Below are 24,241 nucleotides of genomic sequence, written 5' to 3'. Positions count from 1 at the left end.
CCAAGCTTTCCCTAGGACTCTGGCTGCTGGGCTCAAACCTGGTCATGCACAAGGAGAAGCAGACATACTCCCAGGTGAGCTATCACATCCTTATCTGATGATCCTTCAAGTGAATAGCAGAATATTCTATCAATCCTGGTGCAGCCTCATGAGTAAAAACAGAGTGGGTGTTTTCTGTGGCAAATGTCTTGCTCTTTCCCAAATATCCACCTCCCCTTTCAGCAATACTTTCCTGTATGAGCATCCAGCATGCTGGGAATGTTCTTACCATCCTGTGGCCCTGATAAACAGCCACAGGGAACTACTGAGCCTTTGACTCATAGGTCTGGTCTGTGGACAACCTGACTTTCACATTGTACCTAATATCAACTCACTGGAGGTGGAGTATGAGGCTAGTAGTTACCTTGCTGGCCTGTGTAGTTGCTAAGGAGACAATATTAAAAGTGGGTGTGCCAGTCACTTAAGGCTTTGCATTCCAAACTCCTCTACATTTAGGAGGTGTTTGTGAAGGTGATGTGAAATGGGAACAGTGTATGTTCTAGAATATTTCCTAAAAGAAAAAGGGTCATCCTTCCCTTTTTCTGTTTTTCAGGTGGCTCATCTTTGAAAGTTAGTAAAGGGGCCACTGTTGGTGCACAATGTTGAGCACACACATCACAGAGAGTGAGGACACTGGTTCAAATCCTTAGGGTCAAGTTCCCCACTTGCAGAGAAGAAGATTCATGGGTGCTGAAGCAGTGATGCAGTTCTCTCTCTCTCTCTCTCTCTCTCTCTCTCTCTTTCTCTCTCTCCCTGACTCCCTATTTCCCCATTCCCTCTAAATTTCTCTCTGTCTCTACCAAAATTAAGAAAAGAAGTGAATTAAGAGGAGGCTGTGCAGTGGCACACCCAGTAGATCACACACTTTACTATGTGCACAGAACCCGGTCCAAGCCCCTAGTCCCCACTTGCAGGGGTGGAACTTCAATGGTTGTAAACAGGGCTGCAGCCCTCTCTCTTTACTTCCCCATGCCAGGTTCCTCCTATACTCTGAATTTCTCTCTGTCCAATCAAAATACAAAGAAAGAAAACAAAAACTTATTGTGGCTGGGAACAATTGGTTTGTCATACAGGCGCCAAACCTCTGTGGTAAACCTTGTGGAAATAAAAAGGAATTATGGGTAGTATAGTAGACCAGGATGCATTTCTGTTAATGTTCAGAGCAGAAATTCCTAGAAACTTCTTCTCTCTTCTCTTCAATCATTTATATTGATAAATAAAGGAGAGGTGTATAGAATTCTATTGCAATCTGGAGTGTCAGAATATAGTATTTGGATAAACATTCCTTAACATATTGGCCTATAATAATCATATCTTTACTGTTACTCTCTACTGTTCAGTTTCTTTGCCAACACTATAGATGCTGTTACCTAGATATTACTGAAAAATCCTAGAAATACTTTGAGGGAATTCATTTGGAAGTTCCACCTGTGACCAGCACCTCAACTTGAGCTTCACTTTCAAATGTAGAGCTTGCAAAGTTACACCTGTACTCTCCACCATCTGAAGGGAAGATGGGATAGATCCTCAGGGCCACATGCCCGGTAATGATGTTCTCCTTCAGGAACTCTGTCCTCCCTCGATACTGTAGGTTTTGCTGCCACAGTTGATTCTGGGAAGCAGCATAACTATGCACCAGAGCTGGACTATCCATTCGGTGCCAGGTCACCTCCATGTCCTCAGCATCTGTCTCTGGGCTGAGGTGACAGGACAGCACAGCTTCTCCCCTGACTGAGGCAATGACAGGTGCTCCTGGGTCTAGCACATTGAATTGTCCTGGATTGAAAGAAGAAAATGGTGACTGTTTCCAAGAGTATGCTATGCAGAGTTTTCCAAACTATTTGTATTAGATTGACAACCAGTAAGCCATGCAATATTCTAAAAGGGAACTTATATTCCCAGAGTACATTGCAAAATGATTAATTAAAGCTCCTTTGTGACAAAAAAAGAAAGAGAGAAAGGAAGAAAGAAAAGAAGAACTCCTTTGAGACCTAAGTGGTCTCAAAGCTGTGGAGCTCAGGCTCTGCCTGCTTGAGGCCTTGGGAAAGAGGAAGAGACTGAGCTCCACAGGCTGGATCAGAGCTGTGGCCTCTCCCTCTCTATCTCCATCTCTGCTATTCACTCCCTTTAAATAGGGAAATTCATCTTTAAAAATACATCTTATAAAAATACATTGCAGTGTTGATCATTAAATAATGTATTTAAGAGGAAAAGAAAGGTATTAAGTGAATATATCCTCAACTAATCAAGCTGTCCCATGATTTGATTGTCAGTTTCTGAACCATGAGGATTTTGCCTGGTCCTGTTCTGTGATTATAGCCTTCCCTTCCACCTCCCATCTCCCAACCTAGGGTGACATAGTCAGTTATTAGATGAGATTTGAATGGTAATCAGCCAGTTTAGTATTTAATTCACAACCATAGAATTATCTTTAGAATAGCATGAATCACACTTGTTTAGTAGTATTACTGTTAGTATTTTCACTAGAGTTTGCATTCCTTCACAGCTCCTGCAAGACCCTTTTGAATTTTGGGGCAAAGCTTTCCCACTGCAGGTGGCGACCGGGAACCCAAACTCGGGACCTTAAACATTGTAACATGTGTGCTCTACCAGGTACACCACCATTCCACCCTTCACACTGTACTTTTAGAGAGCAAAATTCAATGAAAGATAAGTAGTTGGTATTGGTTAGATGGTAACATCATTTTATTGTGTTCAGAAAGGTAAACAGTGACATACAATGATAGAGCAAGGGATACTCGACACATTGGATATTTCCTGAGAAAATCTTGCATTATAATGGGTGAGTTACTGGAAGGTGAGTGGGATGAGCCTGAGCATCAGAAACTCTTAAGTGAACTTGCTTAACAGACCCACAGGAGGGACAGGCTGGTTAAGAGCACCTGGTTAAGAGCACACACTACAGTGCCTAGAGACCCGGCCTAAAGCCCTCATCTCTGTTGCATGGGGAAAAATTAACAAGTGATGAAGAATTTTCTCTATCTCCCTTCCTCTCTCAAATTTTTCTCTATATTTGAAATATTAAAATTAAGATAATTTTTTAATAAAAATGTAGAATGCACAGACATCACAGAAGGCAAATTCTTAAAGATTGTAATGGAGATAGGAAAATCTCTCTAAATCCTCAAAGACTAAGAAGGGAAGCCAGAAAGTGTTTACTCTGAAGTATCCTTTTTGAAAGGCTTAGATCCAAGAGAAACTCTTAGCAAAGCATAACAAAAGGGGTCTACCAACCCCTGAGTGACCTGAAGGATGGAGGTGGCTCTCTGTCATTAGTACAGTCCCCTGAGCAGTAACCTGTGTCTTTGCATAGTCAATGGCATTACTCACTCCATGTCAGGTCCCCCAGACTAAGGCAAATGAGTGACTCACAGACAGCAGAGCACAGGCACAGAAGCAGAAGGGACAGGTCCAGTAGGAGGGTCTCTCTGGAGAGCAGAGGCTCAGAGCAGGGCTATGGGCTCAGCTCAGCTGCAGGGGCAGAGGCCTGGGTACCAGCAGGGCTGGCAGCTCTGGTCTCAGCCACTGGCTCAAGGGCTGCAGAGGCAGAAGGCAGGAACGAGAGGGCACAGAGCCCTGCTGGGCCTCAGATGCCAGCCTGAGACCTGGGGCCTGAGAGCCAGTGCAGCCTATGCCCCTTGGACAGCAGCAGGCTGTTTGGACTGGTGCTCAGATATGACAGTCTTACATTGGTCACCACCCAAAACTTCCTATCCCTGGGCAAAATTCCAGCATTCCAACAGACATCTAAATTTTGTAGATAACCACCTGCAGGGCGTGGGATATGGGCACAGAAGGCCCTAATCACTTTGGGCACTCACCCCAGGTTCCTTTTTGGCGGTCTTCTTCTATCTTCATTTCCAGGTTCTCAGAAAGACAGGTTCTCCCAATGGAGAAATTTATGCTCTGCCCTGCAACTTGCTCCCCTTCCAGCCCAGCTGCCTCCCCTCAGCACAGGGCAGGAGGACAGCAGAGGCTGGAGCAGTGCTCACACCAACCTCCCCTTCAGGAGGGGCAGCCTTTCACACAGCTGGGAGTAGGGAGAGGCAGGGAGCCAGGAGCTGGGTGTAGAGTGAACAAGGAGGAGTGAGAGCCCTCAGATATTCCTGCTTCTCACAACTCCTTTTCCCAGTCCATCAAATTGCAGGGCTTGTGGGATCTGGGGGAGGGAAAGCACTTTCTGTAACTACCCCACCCCTACCCTCCCTCAGGGTCAAGGCAGGAAGTCCAAGACTAGGGTTGTTGTGCTCATTTAATTTTTGTTTTGTGATTTCCAGTCTTCTAGCATCACAAGAGTTTTTTAAAAACCCTACAACATTCAGATGCATAAATTTTAATTCACTACAGATTATTTCCCTAAGATCTGAGAAATCGCACATTGATTTTATATCCAAATTTGCCTCTTCACTTTAATATAATGTACTTTTTCACTATTCATTATTTTTTATTTGTTGTTAAAATTCTCGGAGGCTCCAGCTGGCCGGGCTAGCTTCACGGGTGGGTAACAGAGACGCGGAGACAACGGCTGGGCAGGGAAGCTGTATTTCTTTATTCAGGAACAACGATTCACAAACTAAGACAAACTAATCACCAAACAAAACTCTGCTGTCTCTTTGCGGCGGCGCAAGCACTCTCTCTTACTCTGCAACTCTCCAACTCCCAGAACTCTGGAACTCTTACTCTCTTTGGAACCCTCTCTCGGGGTTCCTCGGGGCGGGGCCAAGCGGGCCCGCGAAAACTAACTGGACTGATCCAATTCTCTTGGCGGGGGAGAACTAGAACCCAATGTAAAGCATACAACAATTCCCCCTTTTCTTTTAACTAAATGGCTACAGTATCAAGGGTGTGGGGTGAACAGAAACCTATATCGTACAGGCATTTTTATAAAAAGAAACTGGCACAAACATGGAGAAACATGCAAGCAAGTAACAAGAACCAGTGTGCTGCTAAGGGAAGGCCTGAGGGGGCCATATCTGCCTCTGTGGGCTAAACTTTATCAGCTTAAAAAAAAAAACATTTCTTGTCTCTGGGTGGCTACTTGCCTCGACGGGCATTTACATGGGGGCGGGAACGGCCTAGAGTCCCAAAGGCAGCTGGCTGCAATTTACTTTCTATGAAACAAAACTTGTTATTAGCATATTTCTAATAGAGAAGGAATTTGAGACTTTTACATAGCAACAATGTCTTTTTAACCTTTTGTTACACCCATTCAAGATGGAGTCAGGAAAGGAAACCTCAGGCATGAGAATAATTAGCATAGCCATTGTGCAATCTATCATTTCTAATAGAGAAGGTAATGGAGAGTTTTACACATCAACAAGTCTATTTAAACTTTTGTTTAGACCAATTTAGTTAAAATATATTGACTGTTAACTAATTTTTACCTCAGACTTTAAATGTAAGTTAATTTTATCTTTATGAGAATTACGTTGAAAACCTTTTTCATTTAACTTTGTCTAGTAAGAATTTAGCCTTAACGTTACTGTGTACCAAACTTTAAACATACACATAAACATGGTCATTAATACACAAGGAGAGAAACCTTTGTTACGAAGACATGTCATTTTAAACACAAATTTAAATCTGTACTGTCTTAGTTGTTGGGGGGGGTTCACCATCTGGAGGTGGCTTCCCACGCACCTTCACTTCTAGGAATTGCAGGTTGCGATCTCTGCACAAATCTCTGCCATGTCTGCTGCCCTGCTCGTAGTGGCCGAGCAACATGGAGGGATCATGCGTCCAGTGCCCTGCGCCACGCAGTGGAGAGCTGGCTCCTGTGGGCTGGCCTGTGTGCTGGCATCGGGCTCCTGCGTGGTGGAATCGGGCTCCAGCGTGTTGGCATCGGGCTCCAGCATGTTGGCATTGGGCTCCTGCGTGTTGGCATCGGCCTCTAGCGTGCTGGCATCGGCCTCTTGCGGGCTGCGGGGCTGTGGGCGCGGTGCGCGGGTGTTGGTATGCACGAGACCCTTTCTGTTTCATTTGGTATAAATCCCCCCTGCTTAACACTATTCTATTTACATAACCACTTCATTCTATTTACATAACCACTGTTAACAAGTTCCACCCTCCCTCCAGGGCATTTGTGGTTCAGTGATAGGATTCTCGCCTAATCTGCCCCCTCTTTGTCACACTCTGATTTTCACCAGTCACTTTTCTCTCCACCCTCTCTATGTCACATCCTGTTTCCACCTTACTTGGCAAGTATATATAAAGACAGCATTGTGAGTTTTAGAGTACTGTACTTTGAGTTCAGCTTAGCTTGTCTTAGATTGTGCTGTGTCCTGCATGAATAAAGAGATACTGTGTACAACCCAACCATGAGTCCCTGGTCGTCTGTTACCTGCCCGTGAAGCCAGCCTGTCGAAAACAACATAACCCGTCGAAAACAACACGCGGGGTTGTCTGGGCACAGCTGGCTGGCTGGCTGTTTAACCAGGTGGAAACAGCAGCTCTGCGCCTCGCCTCCTGCCCGCTGGCTATTCCCGCTGGCTGTTCTGAGTTCGCCCGAGCGAGTGGAAACCACAGAGTGGTCCAGAGATGAGTGTTCCAGAAACAGCAAAACAGTCTAGTGAAGAAAGAGCAGAGGCCTTTGGAGATCTCTTCACAAGCAGAAGAGAAGGCCATAGTACATAGGTAGCCAAATTGTCTTTACTTATCTGAGAGATGCGCAGGTCAGGTCCACGTGGGCGCCATTTGTTGTTAAAAATTTGGAGTCTCTTGCTGGCCGGGCTAGCTTCACGGGCGAGTAACAGAGATGCGGAGACAACGGCTGGGCAGGGAAGCTGTATTTCTTTATTCAGGAACAACGATTCATAAACTAAGACAAACTAATCACCAAACAAAACTCTGCTGTCTCTTTGCGGCGGCGCAAGCACTCTCTCTTACTCTGCAACTCTCCAACTCCCAGAACTCTGGAACTCTTACTCTCTTTGGAACCCTCTCTCGGGGTTCCTTGGGGCGGGGCCAAGCAGGCCCGCGAAAACTAACTGGACTGATCCAATTCTCTTGGCGGGGGAGAACTAGAACCCAATGTAAAGCATACAACATTTATTTAGTTAGTTTATATTTTCATTACTTATTGGATAAAGAAGCCGAAAATTGAGAGTAAGTGGGAGAAACTCCTGCAGCTCTGCTATAGCACTTGTGAAGCTTTCACCCTGTAGGTTGTAACAGGGGCTTGAACCTGGGTCCTTATGCTTTGGCATCTGTGCACATAGCCAGATGTGCCACCACCTGAGTGCAGCATTCATTATTTATTGTCAAAAGAACCAGTGAATCACTCAGTCATAGCTGACACTGTGGGTGGATTGAACTTCTCACCTCATGCTTTCAATTCCTACACTCTAGTCACAGTGCCACCCCACCAGGTTGCTGATTTCTTTGTTTTTTCATATGCGCTAAAGGAAAAATTATCAGCTCCTTACACCCTAATTCCTCAGGGGACAAAATAGTTCAATGTGTTATCTTGTCTTTCTAATTTGAAAAAAAGAATTTGACAGAGAAATTGAGAAAACACCACCCATATTGAAGTCTGAGTTGTTACTTTATTAATAACTATCACTTGAGAAGCTGGAAGTTGGATGTCTGTACACTTCCTACTATTACACCATGCATGAAAATAAGTATTAATTTCCAAGCCAACACTTGATGACAGCATTCAAAAAGGAAACTTCATTAGTAATGAAACATTTCTGTGGTGTCTTTCCTTCTCTCTGTCTCTCTATCTAGCTGTCTCTCCTTTATAGGGAAAAGGGAAAAAATAAAAAGCAGCTCAAATAGTAGCTGTTTCCAAAAAGAGAAACCACAAATCTCATCCACTATAATATTACCTTCATGATCCTGATTATATTTTAAAAATTGCTCTGCTTTAGATATAACTGCTTTTTCAGCCACCAAACTGTAGATGCTACCATGATACCAATCTGACTTGCCTGGGAAGATGACCTCACCAATGTGTCCTGCAGCACCACCACCCCAGAACCTTGCCATACTAGAAAAAGATATAAACAGGCTAAGAGTATGGATCCACCTGTAAACAGCCATGTCCAGTAGAGAAGCAATTGCAGAAGTCACACTTTCCACCTACTGCACCCCATAATGATTCTGGGTCCATACACCAAGAGATATAAAGAGTAGGAAAACTTACATTGGAGGGGATGGGATACAAAACTCTAGTGGTGGGAATTGTGTGAAATTGACCACTCTTATCAGATGGTCTTCTAATCATTGTTGAAAACAAACAAACAAACAAACAAACAAACAAACAAACAAAGCAGTTAACCCAGAGGAGTAGAATCATAGTCTTAAGGCCACAGCATAGGCTTATTTTTAAACGCTTTTTCTCATTTTTATCTCAGCATATTTTAACTACTCTGACTGTTTTTCTATTCTGAAAGCTATATTTTTGCTTCTTAAAGATGCATTACAATTTTTGTGTTGTATGTTAATATAAGCCAAATAGTAAAATAGTACAGTTTTCAAATACCTTTGCAGTGCCAATTCATTCAAAGTTGTAACTGGCATCTGTGTGAAAGAGCATAACACACTGTGTATGCAGGTCTCCAGTCAGGGCACAGCCACTGGGCAACATGCTCTTTTTTTGCCATTGTTGTTATTGTTACTCTTATTTTTATGTTGTTGTTGTTGGATAGGACAGAAGGTGAAGACAGAAAGGGGGAGAGAAAGATAGACACCTGCAGGCCTGCTTCACTGCTTGTGAAGTGACCTCCCTGCAGGTGGGGACCCGGGGATCCTTACGCTGGTCCATGTGCTTTGTGCCAACTGTACTTAACCCACCACGCCACTGCCAAGCACCCTATATTTTGGTATTTCTTGAAAGTGAAAGAAGAGAAGGGAGAAAAAGAAGAAGCGACAATACTGACATACGTAAGGATGGAGATTGAAATCAAGACCTCAGGTTTTACAGTTCAAAGCTTTATGCACTGTAACAATTTCTGGGACCAATATTTCTGTTCTTTCTTTCTTTCTTTCTTTCTTTCTTTCTTTCTTTCTCTCTTTCTTCCTTTCTTTTTTCCTTTCTTCATTCCGTTCTTTCTTTCTTTATCCTTCCTTTATTCCTTCCTTTATTCCCTTCTGTCTTATTTAACACTGCACTTCTAAGTTCATTCTCTGAATTCAGCATCAAATCTCTGAAAATTAATCAAGTGTGAGTACCCTGTAATGTGTATTAGATGCTGCAGTATATAGGAGACCCTAGCATATATGGCATTTCTAGATATACCATGTAGTAATATAAATTATCTCCACATATGGTGCATTCATATTTTATTACTAAGTTATATTTCCTGATAGGATTTTAATCCAGTATAGAGCCATCTGATTTAGCCAGGAGACTCACAGGACCTGACAATAGGGCCATGGACAGTGACAGAAGCTGCACTGAAAGCATGAGTCCTTCTAGGTGTGAGTCAGTCTAGTTAGTGACTGGATTCAATTTCACTGAGTCTGTGTCAGCCAATATTATATTGAATACAAGGCACTGATATCTCACAAATGTGGTCAATGAAATGAATAACATGTGCCCTCTACCTTTGAGGAACCCAAGCTTTTTGTGAAGTAGAAACAGAGAGTTGGATGCAGATAGAGAAATCTGAGAAGAAGATGGGATAGAGAGGAAGAAGACACCAGCAGTACTGCATCACCACTTGTGAAGCTCCCTTCTGTAAGATGAGATGAGAGTCTTAAAACCAGGTGCTTGGTTGTTGGGGAGTATGCCAGCTCCCCTGCTCAAATCCTACTTAACTAAGCACCAGCATGCCTGCAGGGCATTGGTTTGATCCCACTTAAAGCTGTGGTGTATTTACATAAACCACTGTTAAGTAAGCACCACCCTCCCTCCAGGGCATTGGTTTAATCCCCATTGGTTCAAGATGTCTTTTTGATCCATCCCTCTTGTAGTACACCCAGATTTCCATCGTTGTCTTTTCGCTCCACCCTCTATATGTCACACCCTGTTTCCACCCTACTTGGCTAGTATATTTACAAGCTGCTTTTCTGAGTAAAAACACTTGGAATTTCCTTCCAACTCTGAGAGTTCGAGAGTGTATCTCGTGCGATGTTAGCTCAGCAGAAGTTCCTGATCCTTCTTCCATTCAGCAGCCTAGATTGACTCCAGTTGAGTTCTCTGCAACCCAGAGAGCACTTACATGGGTAGAAGCACCCTCTAGCTATGCCGGCACTTGGTAACATGGGCACCCAAGCCAGTTGTTAGTGCCCAGCTACCAAATCTGTATTTTGAAGAAAGTATATAAGTTGTTTCAGACTATCAACTGATATCTGGGAATGTATTATTATTATCATTATTATTTTGTCTTTACAGAATTTTGATTTTTTTCCCCTAAAGCCAAAGAGTAACATGAAATCAGATTCTAGGAGAATGGGGAGTAGATATAGGCAGCAAAGAGTGGACACTACAAAGGATCACTCTGAGTTTCCCCAAAGGCTGTAGGAGTCTGGGCCTGAGGCAGATCCTGGTTTCCCTGACTGCAGTTTCCTGGGTGGCATATCTAATGCTCTTACGGCACCTGAGTGTCTCAGCTGTGCCCCCACAGTGATGACAGGATTGGTCACTGACAGCTGGGGAGGTGGAGGCCTGTGTTTCTTCCCCAACTGAAACATCCAGGGAAGAAAAATGGCTTCAGGACTTCTTTAAAGGTGCTTTGAACTTATAAAGAAGACTGCACTCTGTCACATTATAGAAAAAAAAAAAACAGTCCTTTCTCATACTGCAGAAAAATACCCACAATTTGAATGTCATATGAAACCCTAAAAATGCAAGGGGGAGTGGTAGGTGCCATGAACTCATTAAACTTTAGAGAAAGTGCCCATAAACCATTTTCAGGACAAACAGTGATGCCTCCTTTCTGCTTGACTGACTCCACACACAGTCCTGTTTCGCACCTGTCTTTCCAAGCCACTACCATCTCCCAGTAATGGTCACCAGCAGAGAAGCTGTTCTCTCCCAGAACACCCCTGAGAGTGTCAAACCGCTCCGGATTGTCAGGAACATCTTGTTTTTCTAAAACATGTCTCACATGTTTTCTATCCTCAGATAAGGTCAGGGTGATCAGTGTCCTGATCCAGGGTTATGTTGGCTGCAGAAGAAGTACATCCATTAACTGTAGGACTGCAAGTAAGTCCTACCTTAGGGCTCAGAGGCTTTACATAAAGGTTTTCTATGCCTATCTAACAGGGTCTGTAAGTGAAGGATGAAAACAAGAATGAGAAACAAATGATGGGCCAGAGAGAAAGAGAGCTCACTGGGTGGGTGATGCCGGGACAGGCACTTGGCCCAGGTCACTGAAACTTTGAGACCACTGGGGATTCTGCCCTTTCTCTGGGTAGATGGACAGCAGGGAAAGACTATTATAAACTAGTTCATAGAATTCTGAGTATAAAAGAAAATAATGTTATAATCACACTTAGATTAAGTGTGGCTGCTATGGAGAGCTGTTTTGTCCAGGAGGAAGATTTGACAGCATATGTGCAGGCTGATGGTAACAACAAGAAGATGTGAGCAAATTTATTGTGAGGGTGAGAGAATTGATAACAAATCTCATATTTTACCAGTCTGTTTAGTCTCTGGAGCACTGTTACTGTGAATTCGGATTAGTGTAGACTGAGGTTATAAGTGGGAATTAAGGAAACAAAGCAGGAAATTGATAGGGTGAGTAAACTGTGGTCCTTTGCAGCAGTACCTGGAGTCCTGAAGTGGAATGGGGCCTATCTTGTGACTCAGTTTCCTCTCGTGGATGAAGAATAGTTTGTTCGAGGGTGAGGTGCACTGGCACTTCTCTCAGGGATGGGAATGCTGCCTTTGTGACAAAGATTGTCTACTTTAAAAAATAAGGTTTTTTTATAGCAACCATTATAATTGCTGAGTTAAGTATCTGCATCTTAAATCCACCACTCCTGGCAGTATTATTATTATTTTTTTATAGAGGCAGAAATTGAGAGTTAGAGGAGGGTAAAGGGAGAGAAAGAGAGACACCTGCAGCACTGCCTAAGCAGGGAGGAAGCTTCCCTCATGCAGGTAGAGACTGGGAACTGGATCCTGGGACTTTGCATACAGCAACCTGTGCAATCAGCTGAGTATTTCACCACCAAACCCACAAAAGACAATTTCTAAATTAACACATATCCCAATAAAGTGATCTTACAAAATGGACTCAATGATAGATTGTTTTCTCCCCCAATAACTTAAAATTACATTTTAGGCAAATGACTCAATTTTATCACTGTTATTTAAGGCTTTAACATTCATTTAAATTTTTTTTTCTGAAACAACACTTTTGTATTTCATCACTTGGTTCTTTTTACTTCAGGTACCTGTATGCAGAATTAACTGATTTTATCTATAAAATTTGGAAATGACCTAACCCCCTATTGACCATGGTATAGGGTTTTTTTTTTAATGAATGTTCCCACCGGATTATTCAAATTCTGTCTGGCTTCCTGCCCACCAAATACAGCAATACCCACGTGATGGCACTGCTATACCTGAGGAACAAGAAACACTGTAAGAGGACTGGTTGCAGGATGCACCCCAGGACTCATAATACGACATCTCAGGATCTGAAAAATCTGGTTCACAGAGCCCTCTCTTCCCCACCTTCTCTGAATATCTTATGCTATGACTGGCCAGTTGTGTTTTGTGAGAGAGTGATTTGAATGACTGAAAGTTTTGTACGACCTATTTTGCTCAGAGTACTCTGAAACTTAATTGACTTTATATAAAAATGCTAAATGCAACCGTGATTTCTGGAGATGTCCAGAAACAATCCTTAAAAAGCTTTTTTCTCTCTTTTGATTTTTTTAAGTCTTGGTATAAATGTGAAAGGTTTAGTCTTAAAGTTTGTAAGTAAAAATGTTTCAACTAAGACAGTACAGATCTAAATATGTGTTTGACATGATATGTCTTCCTAACAAAAGGTTTTCTCCTTCTGTGTGTTAAAGACTACATGTTAATGTGTATGTTTGAAGTTTAGTAAACATTCATTTTTAGGTTAAAAGTGTAACTTACCAGGCAAAGTTAAATGAAGGACTTTTCCACATGATTATTAAAAAGGTAAAATTAATTTGCTGAAGTAGCTGAGTATTTAAGGTAAAAGTCTAAATATTTAATATGACAATTCATCATCTCCAAAATTAAAATACAAATTCTCCATACAGGATATCTTTGAAGGGCTCCCAAAGTGCCCTGTGAGCTATCTTGTGGAAATTAATACACAACAAATCTGGCATCAATCTAATATTGTAAATGTTCTAAAAACAAACAAACAAACATTGTCACTAACATGTGTAACTCTCTAGGTAACCTAAGATTGTTTAAATCTAAGGTAAAAAAGTGTAACTTTGGAGCTACATTCTTACCAGGCAAAGTTAAATGAAGGAGTTTTCAACACAATTCTTATAAAGCTAAAACTAATTTGCTAAGGTAACTTAGTATTTGAGGTAAAAGTCTAAATATTTAACATGACAATTCATCATCTCCAAAATTAAAATACAAATTCTCTATACAGGACACCTGTGGAGGGCCCCCAAAAGTGCCCTGTGAGCTATCTTGTGGAAATTAATCCACAACAAATCTGGCATCAATCTGACATTGTAAATGTTCTAAAAAAAAAAAAAAATTGCCACTAACGTGTAACTCTCTAAGAAACTGGAGTTTGTTTAACGTCTAAGATAAAGATTATTTAAAAATCAATATATTTTAACTAAATCTGTTCTGATTATCCTGTGCACATCTGGGGTGTGTCTCCATCTTAAAAGGGTATAACAAATGGTAGAAAAGATTCTATTGATAGGTAAAGCTCTCATATACCTTCTCAACTAAAAAGGTAGCACCAGCCCAGGTGAATGATAGGTCACACAGTGTTTATGCTAATGGTCCTCATGCTTGTGGCTTCTAACAATGGTTCTTCTTTAAACTGACAACATTTTATTGTGCTTAAATTGTTTGAACAGCCTTAAAAACATACTAGAAAGGCCTTCCAAAATTATAAAGATACTTAAACCAATTATAATCATCTAGTTATTATAGTAAACTTCTAACTTCTTACAAGTTTTATTTTTCACAAATAAGTGAATTATAGCTGTCAAGTCTTCACATGAGAAAGCATCTGCTCATATGGTAAGATATTAAACTATATAAGAAGTTACCCCATATATAACTGATGTAAATTAACAACAGCATTCACATATTTTTCTACACTTAACTGGTGAATCTCATTTTGCCACTATAGGCCAATCTTTGTCAGCCAACAATTTAAAGACTTTTTTTCCTTTATAAAATCACCCATGCCACAGAAATCCGTTACAACCTTCAAAGACAAATGGTTGTTGAGATGGCCCACCAAACAACTAGGCAGAATTACGTAAAGAAATAAATCGGAAACATCCCCCCAATATTCAGTTGGCTAAGTTACTAACTACATTAAACCTATTTTAATATTTATAAAAATTTGATCCATATGCCCTGCTAACCATGGGAAGCAGTTTTGTTCATGTTTCTTTCACAGGAATCACCAGAAAACCATCTGGACCCATACACATTGTGACATTTCCCACTAGATGGTATGACTACAGTGCCCTCCCCTCCCCCCCAAACCAAAGATGAGACCTGAGATGGTCTAAAGAACCTGATTCACAGACTCCAAGGACAGAACTTTCTTATTGCCTTTCTTTCACCAATCACTGTCTGCCCTTCTTGCTTCTACTTCTCCTATCACATTTTGGTGGTTTCAGCTCACTCTCTACAGAGAAGCAATTTTCCAGTGGTTGTCCTTCCTCATCGAGATAGACATGCAGCATTTCTTCCCCTGGTCATTGGCATTGGACTCTCGCTTCTATTGGAATTGCTGGTACACCTTTGGACACTCCCGTTACACTGCTAGATTTCTTGAGACTGACTGAAGCAGTCCTTGGACATTGAGCCAGCTTTCTCAGGACTCTGCAATGCCAGATCACCCTTCTCACCCCTCAGCCTATCAGCCCCCCACTCCTCTGCCTATCAGGCAGCACCCCCTTCCATCTATCAGGCAGCCCCTCTCGCCTACCAGGACTCTCTTCAGTCTCATGCTGTCCCTTGCAACTCTTACTTACCCCTCCCTGTCTTATTCAAGTTCTTTTAAAAACACCTGCATGATATCATTCAGGTTTCTGCCCCAAAGGTTTTCTGTTCACCCCTACACTGCTATTCCCCTGACAGAAATGGAGTCTTTTACAGACATTCACCTATTTATATATGGCCATTAAGAAAGAGGATGTGGTTGAGCTTAGCAGGACTTGGACTTGAGGGGTACATCTATCCTGTCAGTTTGTCTCTCCTGAGAGGTTGAGCAAGGAGGGACAGTAGTAACCCCAAAGGTGTGCCTTGTCCTATCAGACTCCTTGCCTCACAGAGCACCACACGTTACTGATACTATGGGCATTAGATAAAAAGAAAGTGGGAGATGTTTGGCAGCCCCCTGCTTCATCCTCCATTGCTGGTACTAAGGCCTATTTACATAATCATTGTTTTGCCTGATGTATCTTCTTTCTACCTCGAGACCCACCCAGACTGCAGGGCACATTAAGCCTGCCAATAAAAAAAAAAAAAAAAAAACCCTGGTAACCATTGCTATGGAAGCTTTCTACTTTCCCACTCATTCTTTTCTCCACCCCCTTTTACAGCCATCTCCTTTACGAACTTGCTACTACTGGTTTTGCCCTATAAATCCCACTTCTTTTCCTGGTTTTGCTCTCTTCTCCTCTTCTTCTCTTCTTCTCTTTTCTCTCCCATGTCCAGACATGGAGATGGGCTGGTGTTCAGAGCAGGAGGTGGCCATTGCGGTTTCATGCCACGGGGCTTAACCAACTGCACTCACGCCCAACTCTGGGGTGTCTGCACAATAAATATTTGTATTGATACTGCCAGCAGCTTGGTTCCTGGATCCTCTCTCCTGATTGTGAAGCTAGCCTGGCAGTACAGAATATCATATAGTTTACTTGGGCAAAGCCTTTATTCTAAAATAGAGTTCAGGAAATACAGAGAGAGAGAAAAAAAGAGATCATGGCACCAAAGTTTTCTTTAATGCAATGGGGGCCCGGCTTGGACCTGGGTTTCACACAAGGCAAAAGTAGCCACCATCCACGTGAGCTATTTCCCAGCCCAAATGTAGAATTTTAAAGTGATTCTTACTGAATTACCAAGAGTTGAGGAAATGGAAGCTCTCTGAGCATTTATATGGAACTGTGCCTGACACCAGACATCTTTTATTCCTCTACTTTTATTTATTCGTATATTTTATCAAAGCACTGTTCTGCTCTGGCTTATGATGATCTGCAGCAGTGGACCTGGGATTTTGAGCCTCAGGCATGAGTCTATCTATTTACATAAGAGTTAGTGGCAGTCATAAATCACACTTAATACTCATCACATTTGTACTTACCTGTAAATCTTCTGATGACACTTAGTCCTACAAACAAACAGGAAAATGTAAAGTTAGTTGAACAGCTAGCAGGGCAGGGGTTGGCATAAATAATGACATGTGGATGTCAAAGTAGAGAATTCAGACTTCACTCAACCTTTGCTCCCAGAGCTTTGCTTTGGGCTGCAAGCAAAAAGAGAAAGAGAATGATCAACATTCTTAGGGGACACTGGCTGTGTTTTCAACCATGAGGAGGAGAGACTGAACTTTCAAATGTGAAAATTCATAGTCTAGTCTATTTTTTATTCAGATAGAAGGTAAGAGAGGAAAGGACAGCTAGACCAAGGGGGAACCCAGAGCACAGAAGCTTCCTTAGTTGCATTGGCACCTCCCTGTGCTGCCAGGCCTCAGACTCAATTCCCTCACCAACGCAGGAAACCTACCTGGGGAGTTGTCTCTCTGGTCCTGGCTATTTTTTTTAATGTGAATTATTAATATTTTAAGAAAACATGTAAGAATAATTTAAATAGTTTTTAAAATTAAACACACATTTCCTCTATTGACCCAAAATAGATTTTTTTTGTTTTTGTCTTTCCAAAGTTTCATAATGATGTATTGTGGTGGGGGACATTAAGACTTATAAACTCTGGCTGTTCTTTTGGCTTCCTTAATGCTTATACATTCAGCAATTCCTAGGTATGTGACAGGTTTCCTCTATGACTTATTCAAATATCAACTCTGCTCCCTCTCCATCTCCTGATACTTTGGAGTTCCAGTTACTCTCATGTTAATATTTTTCTTCTGGTTCCTGCTATTTCAGGCAGAATTACTCCATTGTTCAGGAATCCTTGTTGTTCAGCAGCTTCAGACTGAGAGACTAAGAGAGCTCCTAGCCTTGCTATCCAGTCCTAGAGCTGAAAGATTCTATTTACAAGTCCTCTTATACTAGCTTTAATTCTCTCCCCAGCCTCTTTAACTCCTTGAATTTCCGTTTGAAGTTTTCATTGTGACTTTTGTAATTCGTTGATGAAATGATATTTAGGATTGTGACTTTGTGTTTGTAAGTTGTGCCTGGAGCCTTGAATTGCCTTTCTAAGAAATTTTCTGAAGTCTAACAGTTTCTCTAATTATTTTACAGTGTTCATAATATGGCATCTGCATGTCAGCCAAAAGTGGCACTGTGTCTGGTTTTTAAATTGTTGTTATTATTTCAATTTTTGTGTTCTTGGCTAATGGATGACATGGGGGAAAAGAATTTGAAATACAAAGCAAGAACCCTCAGACTATCTGCAGAGTTCTCATTACAGACACTAGAAACCAGAAGAGAATGGAATGAAACATTCACTATACTGAAGGAATAGATTACCAGCCACAAATTCTTTCTACTGCTAAACCATCTTTCATGTTTGTAGGATAATAAAACCTTCTAAAACATACAGAAACCAAAGGAATTTACCACCACCAGTCCACTGGCAAGAATACCTGAAAGGAATCCTATACTAAAAGAAATAAACTCCTACTTTAAATGAGATCATCGGTGACACCATACCATGGACGTCTAATCTTTAACAAAGCTTCCCAGGCTATGGAATGGGGAAAGGAGGGTCTTTTCACATATAAAGAATTCACCAAACTTAGCAACAAGAAAACAAATAACTGGGAGACGGGTGGTAACATAGCGGGTTAAGCTCAAGTGGTGCCAAGCGCAAAAACATAAACCTCCCCACCTGCAGGAGAGTCACTTACAGGCAGTGAAGCAGGTCTGCAGATGTCTGTCTTTCTGTCCCCCTCTCTGTCTTCCCCTCTCTCCATTTCTCTCTGTCCTTTTCAATAATGAATACATATATAAAAACAATAACTACAACAATAAAACAACAAAAGCAATAAAAGGGAAAATAAATAAATGTAAAAAAATTAAAAAAAGGAAAACAAATGACCCCTCCCAAAAATGGGAAGAGTGTATGAACAGAATATTCAGCAACAAAAACATATCTAAAGGTTAAGAAATATATGAAAAATATTCCAAGTCATTGATTATCAGGAAAACGCAAATAGAGACAACTATGAGATAGCACTTCACTCCTGTGACAATGGTCTACATCAGAAAACACAGCAACTATAAATGCTGGAGAGGTTGTGGGGACAGAAGAACCTTCCTACTCTTCTGGTGGGAGTGTAAATTGGTCCAGCTCCTGTGGATAGCTGTCTGGAGAACACTCAAAGGCTAGAAGTAGACCTACCCTATGACCCCACAATTCCTCTTCTCGAGATATATGGTAAGAAACCAAACACACCCATCCAAAAAGATTTGTGTATATCTCAGTTTATAGCAGCACAATTTATAATAGACTAAACCTGGAGGCAACTGAGGTGTCCAACATCAACAAGTAGCTGAGTAATGTGTGGGCTATATACACAATGGAATACTATTAAGCTCCATGGTTCTGGCATTACCAACACACTGCCCCTAACACTAATTTTCTCCTTTTCTTCTGTTCTATTTTATATGACAGGAGACAGAGAAATTGAGAGGGAAAGGAAAATAAGAGGGAGAGAGTCTGGAGGAAGGGAGAGAGAGATAGAGAGGGGGAGAGACAAAGAGAGAGAGGAATGGAGAGAGAGAGAGAGAAATAGAGGAGATAAATAGAGAGAGAGAAATAGAGAGGGAGAATGCTTACTACCTAAAACCTCTCCATCAGGTAGGGAGAAGAGGCTTAAATTCCAGTCCTTATGCAAGAGATTATACACAGAAATCACACCTGCTGAACCAAGTGCACCACCACCCTGCTCCCCTGAATTCTTTCCTACTATATTCATGTTTCTGTATCATAACTAGAATGTGGGTCGGTAACCAAGAATTGGCATAATTCTCAGGTCTAAAATAACTCACCATGTTCTATTTGTAGTGAACCTGGAAATAGAGAAAAAGATAAATTAATTATAATGAATTATTAGATTCAGCTGCTGTTCATCTCACCAGAGATGCTCTCTTGATGCTGCAAGACAGGCACAGGTTCCCAGACATCCCCCTTCTGATGTGGGAGGGGTTCTGAAATGACTCTGCTCTGTAATATAGATCCCAATCTAGAGACAACTCAACCAGGCAGGGATGTTATGGTTGAATGGTAAAAGTACGATTTATATTTCTAATCAATTAACTAATGATGTCCATTTCTGCTTTCAGCTTTCATAAAATGGTATCTGCTTGTCAACCAAAAGTGACACTGTGTCTGGTTTTAAAATTATTATCATTACTATTATTTCAGTTTTTATATTCTTATATATACATAACACAGTGGGAAAAGAATTAGAAATACAAAGCAAGAACCATCTGCTTATCTGAAGAGTTCTCATCACAGACACTAGAAACCACAGGAGAATGGAATGAAACATTCACTGTACTAAAGGAATAGATGACCAGCCATAAATTATCTCCACTGCTAATCCATCTGTCATGTATGTAGGATAGCTTAAAACATTCTCAAACATACAGAATACAAAGGAACTCACCGCCACCAGTCCAGCCAGGCAAGAATTCTTGAAAAGAGTCCTACACTAAAAGAAACAAACAAACTCCTACTTTAAATGAGTTCATCAGTGACACTATACCATGGACATCTAATTTTGAAAAGCTCCCTAGACTATGGAATGGGGAAAGGACGGTCTTTTCAACAAGTGGTGTTAAAAAATTGGGTTGAAAAATGAAGAAGAATGAAACTGAACAAATAAATTTTAACAAACACAAAAGTAAATTTTATGTAGACAAAGACTTGAATGTTAGGCCATAAACTATCAAAAACTTAGAGTAAAATATGGGCAGAACTCTTTAAAGACATCTTTATAAATAGAAATTTAACTAAGAAGATTAAATCAAAAATAAACCAATGGGACTACAACAAATTAAAATGCTTTAGTAGAGCAAAAATCACCACCACACAAACATAGAGACCGCTTACACAGTGAGAGAAGATATTTGTTTGCCAATCATTAGACAACAGATAATAACCAAAACATATAAAGAATTCACCAAAGTCAGCAATAAGAAAATAAATAACTGGGAGACAGGTGGTAACACAGTGGGTTAAGCACACATGGCACCAAGCACATAGACCATAAGAATCCCGATTGGACATCATGGTTCCCCCCTGCAGGGGAGGCACTTCACAGGCTATGAAGCAGATCTACAGGCATCTATCGTTCTGTCCCCCTCTCTGTCTTCCCATCTCTCCATTTCTTTCTTTCTGACCCAAAAATGAATATACCCATAGCAACAATACCTACAACAAAAAAACAACAAAGGCAAGAAAAGGGACAATAAATAAATATTAAAAAATTAATAAAAAAAAAACCCATCCAAAAATGGGCAGAGACTATGAACAGAATATTAAACAAAAAATATTCTAAAGGTCAAGAAACATGAAAAAATGCTCCAAGTCATTGATTATTTAAAAAAAAAACGCAAATAGAGACAACTATGAGATATAAAATAACTCCTGTGGAATGTTCTACATCAGAAATCACAGCAACAATAAATGCTGGAGAGGCTATGGGGACAGAAGAACCTTCCTCAGCTATTGGTGGGAGTGTAAATTGGTCCAGCTCCTGTGGAGAGCAGTCTGGAGAAGTCTCAAAGGCTAGAAGTGGACTTTCGCTATGACCTCACAATTCCTCTTCTGGGGATATATGGTAAGGAATGAAACACACCCATGCCAAAAGATCTGTGTATATCTTAGATTATAGTAGCACAGTTGTTATCAGTCCAAACCTGGAAGGCACCCAGGAGTCCAACATCAAGTAGCTGCTTAAGATGTGGGCTATATACACTTTGGTATACTATTAAGCTACTTGTTGCTGGCATTACCAACACACTGTTCCCAACACTATTTCCCCTTTTTCTTCTGTTCTATTTTATATGACTGGATAGAGAGAAACTGAGTGGGTAAGGAGAAGGGAGAGGGAGACTAGGAGAGAGAGAGAGAGAGAGAGAGAGATTGCTTACTACCTGTGAAGCTTCTCCAACAGGTAGGGAGAATGAGCTCATATTCCAGTCCTTATGCAGGTGCTTATGCACAGAAATACACCTGCTATACCAAGTAGACCATCACCCAGCTCCCCTGAAGTATTTCCATTTAGATTCATGTTTATTTAGCATAACTAGAATGTGGATCAGTAACAAGGAATTGGCATGATTCTCAGGTCTAATTTAACTCAGCATATTCTCTTTGCAGTGAACCAGAAAATAGAGGAAAAGATAAATTAATTATTAGGAATTCAGGGTCAGTTTGAACTGCTGTTCATCTCACCAAGATGCTCTATTGATGCTGCAAGACAGACATAGGTTCCCAGACATTCCCTTCTGATGTGGAAGGGGTTGTGAAATCACTCTGCTCTGTAATATAGATCCCAATCTAAAGACAATTCAGCCAGGCAGGGATGGTATGGTTGAAGGGTAAAAGTACGATTTATATTTCTGATCAATTAGCTGATGATAGCCTGTTGTTGCGGCGGTCTGGTGTCGGGCTGCACCACGGAGAAGAGAGCGGACGTCCAGAGCAAAGGGGTACACAAATCTTTATTATAGGATGGGGGGGAGGTTTGGTTCAGACCACGTGGAGCCAGCCAGCAATGGCCGACCACGGGGGGAGAGCAGGGAGCGAGACCTCAGAGAGGGAGAGCCGAGAGCCCAGAGAGAGAGAGGGGAGGGGTGAGGGGGCTTTTTATTGGGCGACAACCAGGGGTGACGTGTAGGGCCAGGATTGGTAGAAAGGGGGCACTCTAGGATTTAGCGGGGCATAGAAAAAACTGGGGGTGGAGACTGCATCAGAATAACTTCTCAGCAACAATAGCCATTTCTGCTTTCAGCTTTCATAAAATGGTATCTGCTTGTCAGCCAAAAGTGTCACTGTTTCTGGTTTTAAAATTATTATTATTACTATTATTTCAATTTTTGTATTCTTATATATGCACAACACATGGGGAAAAGAATTAGAAATACAAAGCAAGAACCATCTGACTATCTGAAGAGTTCTCATCACAGACACTAGAAACCACAAGAGAATGGAATGAAACATTCACTATACTAAAGGAATAGATTACCAGCCATAAATTCTCTCTACTGCTAAACCATCGTTCATGTATGTAGGATAACTTAAACCTTCTCAATCATACAGAAACAAAAGGAATTCACCGCCACCAGTCCAGCCTGGCAAGAATTCCTGAAAGGAGTCCTACACTAAAAGAAACAAACAAACTCCAACTTTAAATGAGATCATCAGTTACAACATACCATGGACATCTAATCTTTGACAAAGCTGCTCGGTCTATGGAATGAGAAAAGGAGGATCTTTTCAACAAGTGTTGCTGAAAAATTGGGTTGAAAAATAAAGAATAATGAAACTGAAGCACTAAATTTCCCCAAACACAAAAGTAAATTTTAAATAGATCAAAAACTTTGGTGTTAGGCCATAATCTATCAAACACTTAGAGTAAATTATTGGCAAGACTCTTTAAAGAACTCTTTGAAGACTGAAATTTATCTAAGAAGACTAAATAAAAAATAAAACAATGGGACTACAACAAATTAAAAGGCTTTAGTATAGCAAAAATAACCACCACACAAACATAGAGACCGCTTATACAGTGGGAGAAGTTATTTGTATGCCATTCATTAGACAACAGGATAATAACCAAAACATTTAAATAATTCACCAAACTCAACAACATGAAAACAAATGACCCCATCCAAAAATGGGGAGAGGATATGAACAGAACATTCACCAAAAGACAAAATATTCTAAAGGTCCTGAAATGTATAAAAAAATGCTCCAAGTCATTTATTATAAAAAAAATGCAAATAGAGAAAACTATGCAAATAAAGACAACTGTGAGATAGTACTTCACTCCTGTGAGAATGTTCTACATCAGAAACCACAGCAACACTAAATGCTGGAGAAGTTGTGTGGACAGAAGAACCTTCCTATACTACTGATGTGAGTGTAAATTGTTCCAGCTCCTGTGGAGAGCTGACTGGAGAACTCTCAATGGCTAGAAGTGGGCCTTCCCTGTGACCCCACAATTCCTCTTCTGGGGATATATGGTAAGAAATCAAACACACCAATCCAAAAAGATCTGTGTTATATTAGTTTATAGCAGCACAATTTACAATAGTGTAAACCTGGAAGCCAACCGGGTGTCCAACATCAACAAGTAGCTGAGTAAGGTGTGGGCTATATACACAATGGAATACTACTAAGCTCTGTGGTGCTGGCATTACCAACACACTGCTCCCGACACTATTTTTTCCTTTTTCTTCTGTTCTATTTTATATAACTGGAAAGAAAGAAATTGAGAGGGGATTGGAAAGAAAGAGGGAGAGAGGAAGGAGTGAGGAAAGAAATTAGGGAGGGGGGAAGGAGGAAGAGAGAGAGAGAGAGAGAGAGAGAGAGATACTGTCTTCAGTGTTGTCTCTCTACACCAGGTAGGGAGAAGGGGCTTAAATTCCAGTCCTTGTGCAGGTGCTTATATACAGAACTACACCTGCTGAACCAAGTGCATCACCACCCTGCTCCACTGAAGTCTTTCCTACTAGAAATATGTTTCTGTATCATAACTAGAATGTGGGTCAGTAACCAAGAATTGGCATTATTCTCAGGTCTAAGGCAACTCACCATGTTCTATTTGTAGTGAACCTGAAAATAGAGAAAAAGGTAAATTAATTATTAGGAATTATTAGATTGCACTGTTGTTCATCT

The sequence above is a fragment of the Erinaceus europaeus genome, chromosome 9 (assembly GCF_950295315.1).
Source record: "Erinaceus europaeus chromosome 9, mEriEur2.1, whole genome shotgun sequence".
In the NCBI taxonomy this organism is placed as follows: domain Eukaryota; kingdom Metazoa; phylum Chordata; class Mammalia; order Eulipotyphla; family Erinaceidae; genus Erinaceus; species Erinaceus europaeus.
The sequence above is the reverse complement of the archived record's forward strand: the minus strand, read 5'-3'. Positions refer to the sequence as shown.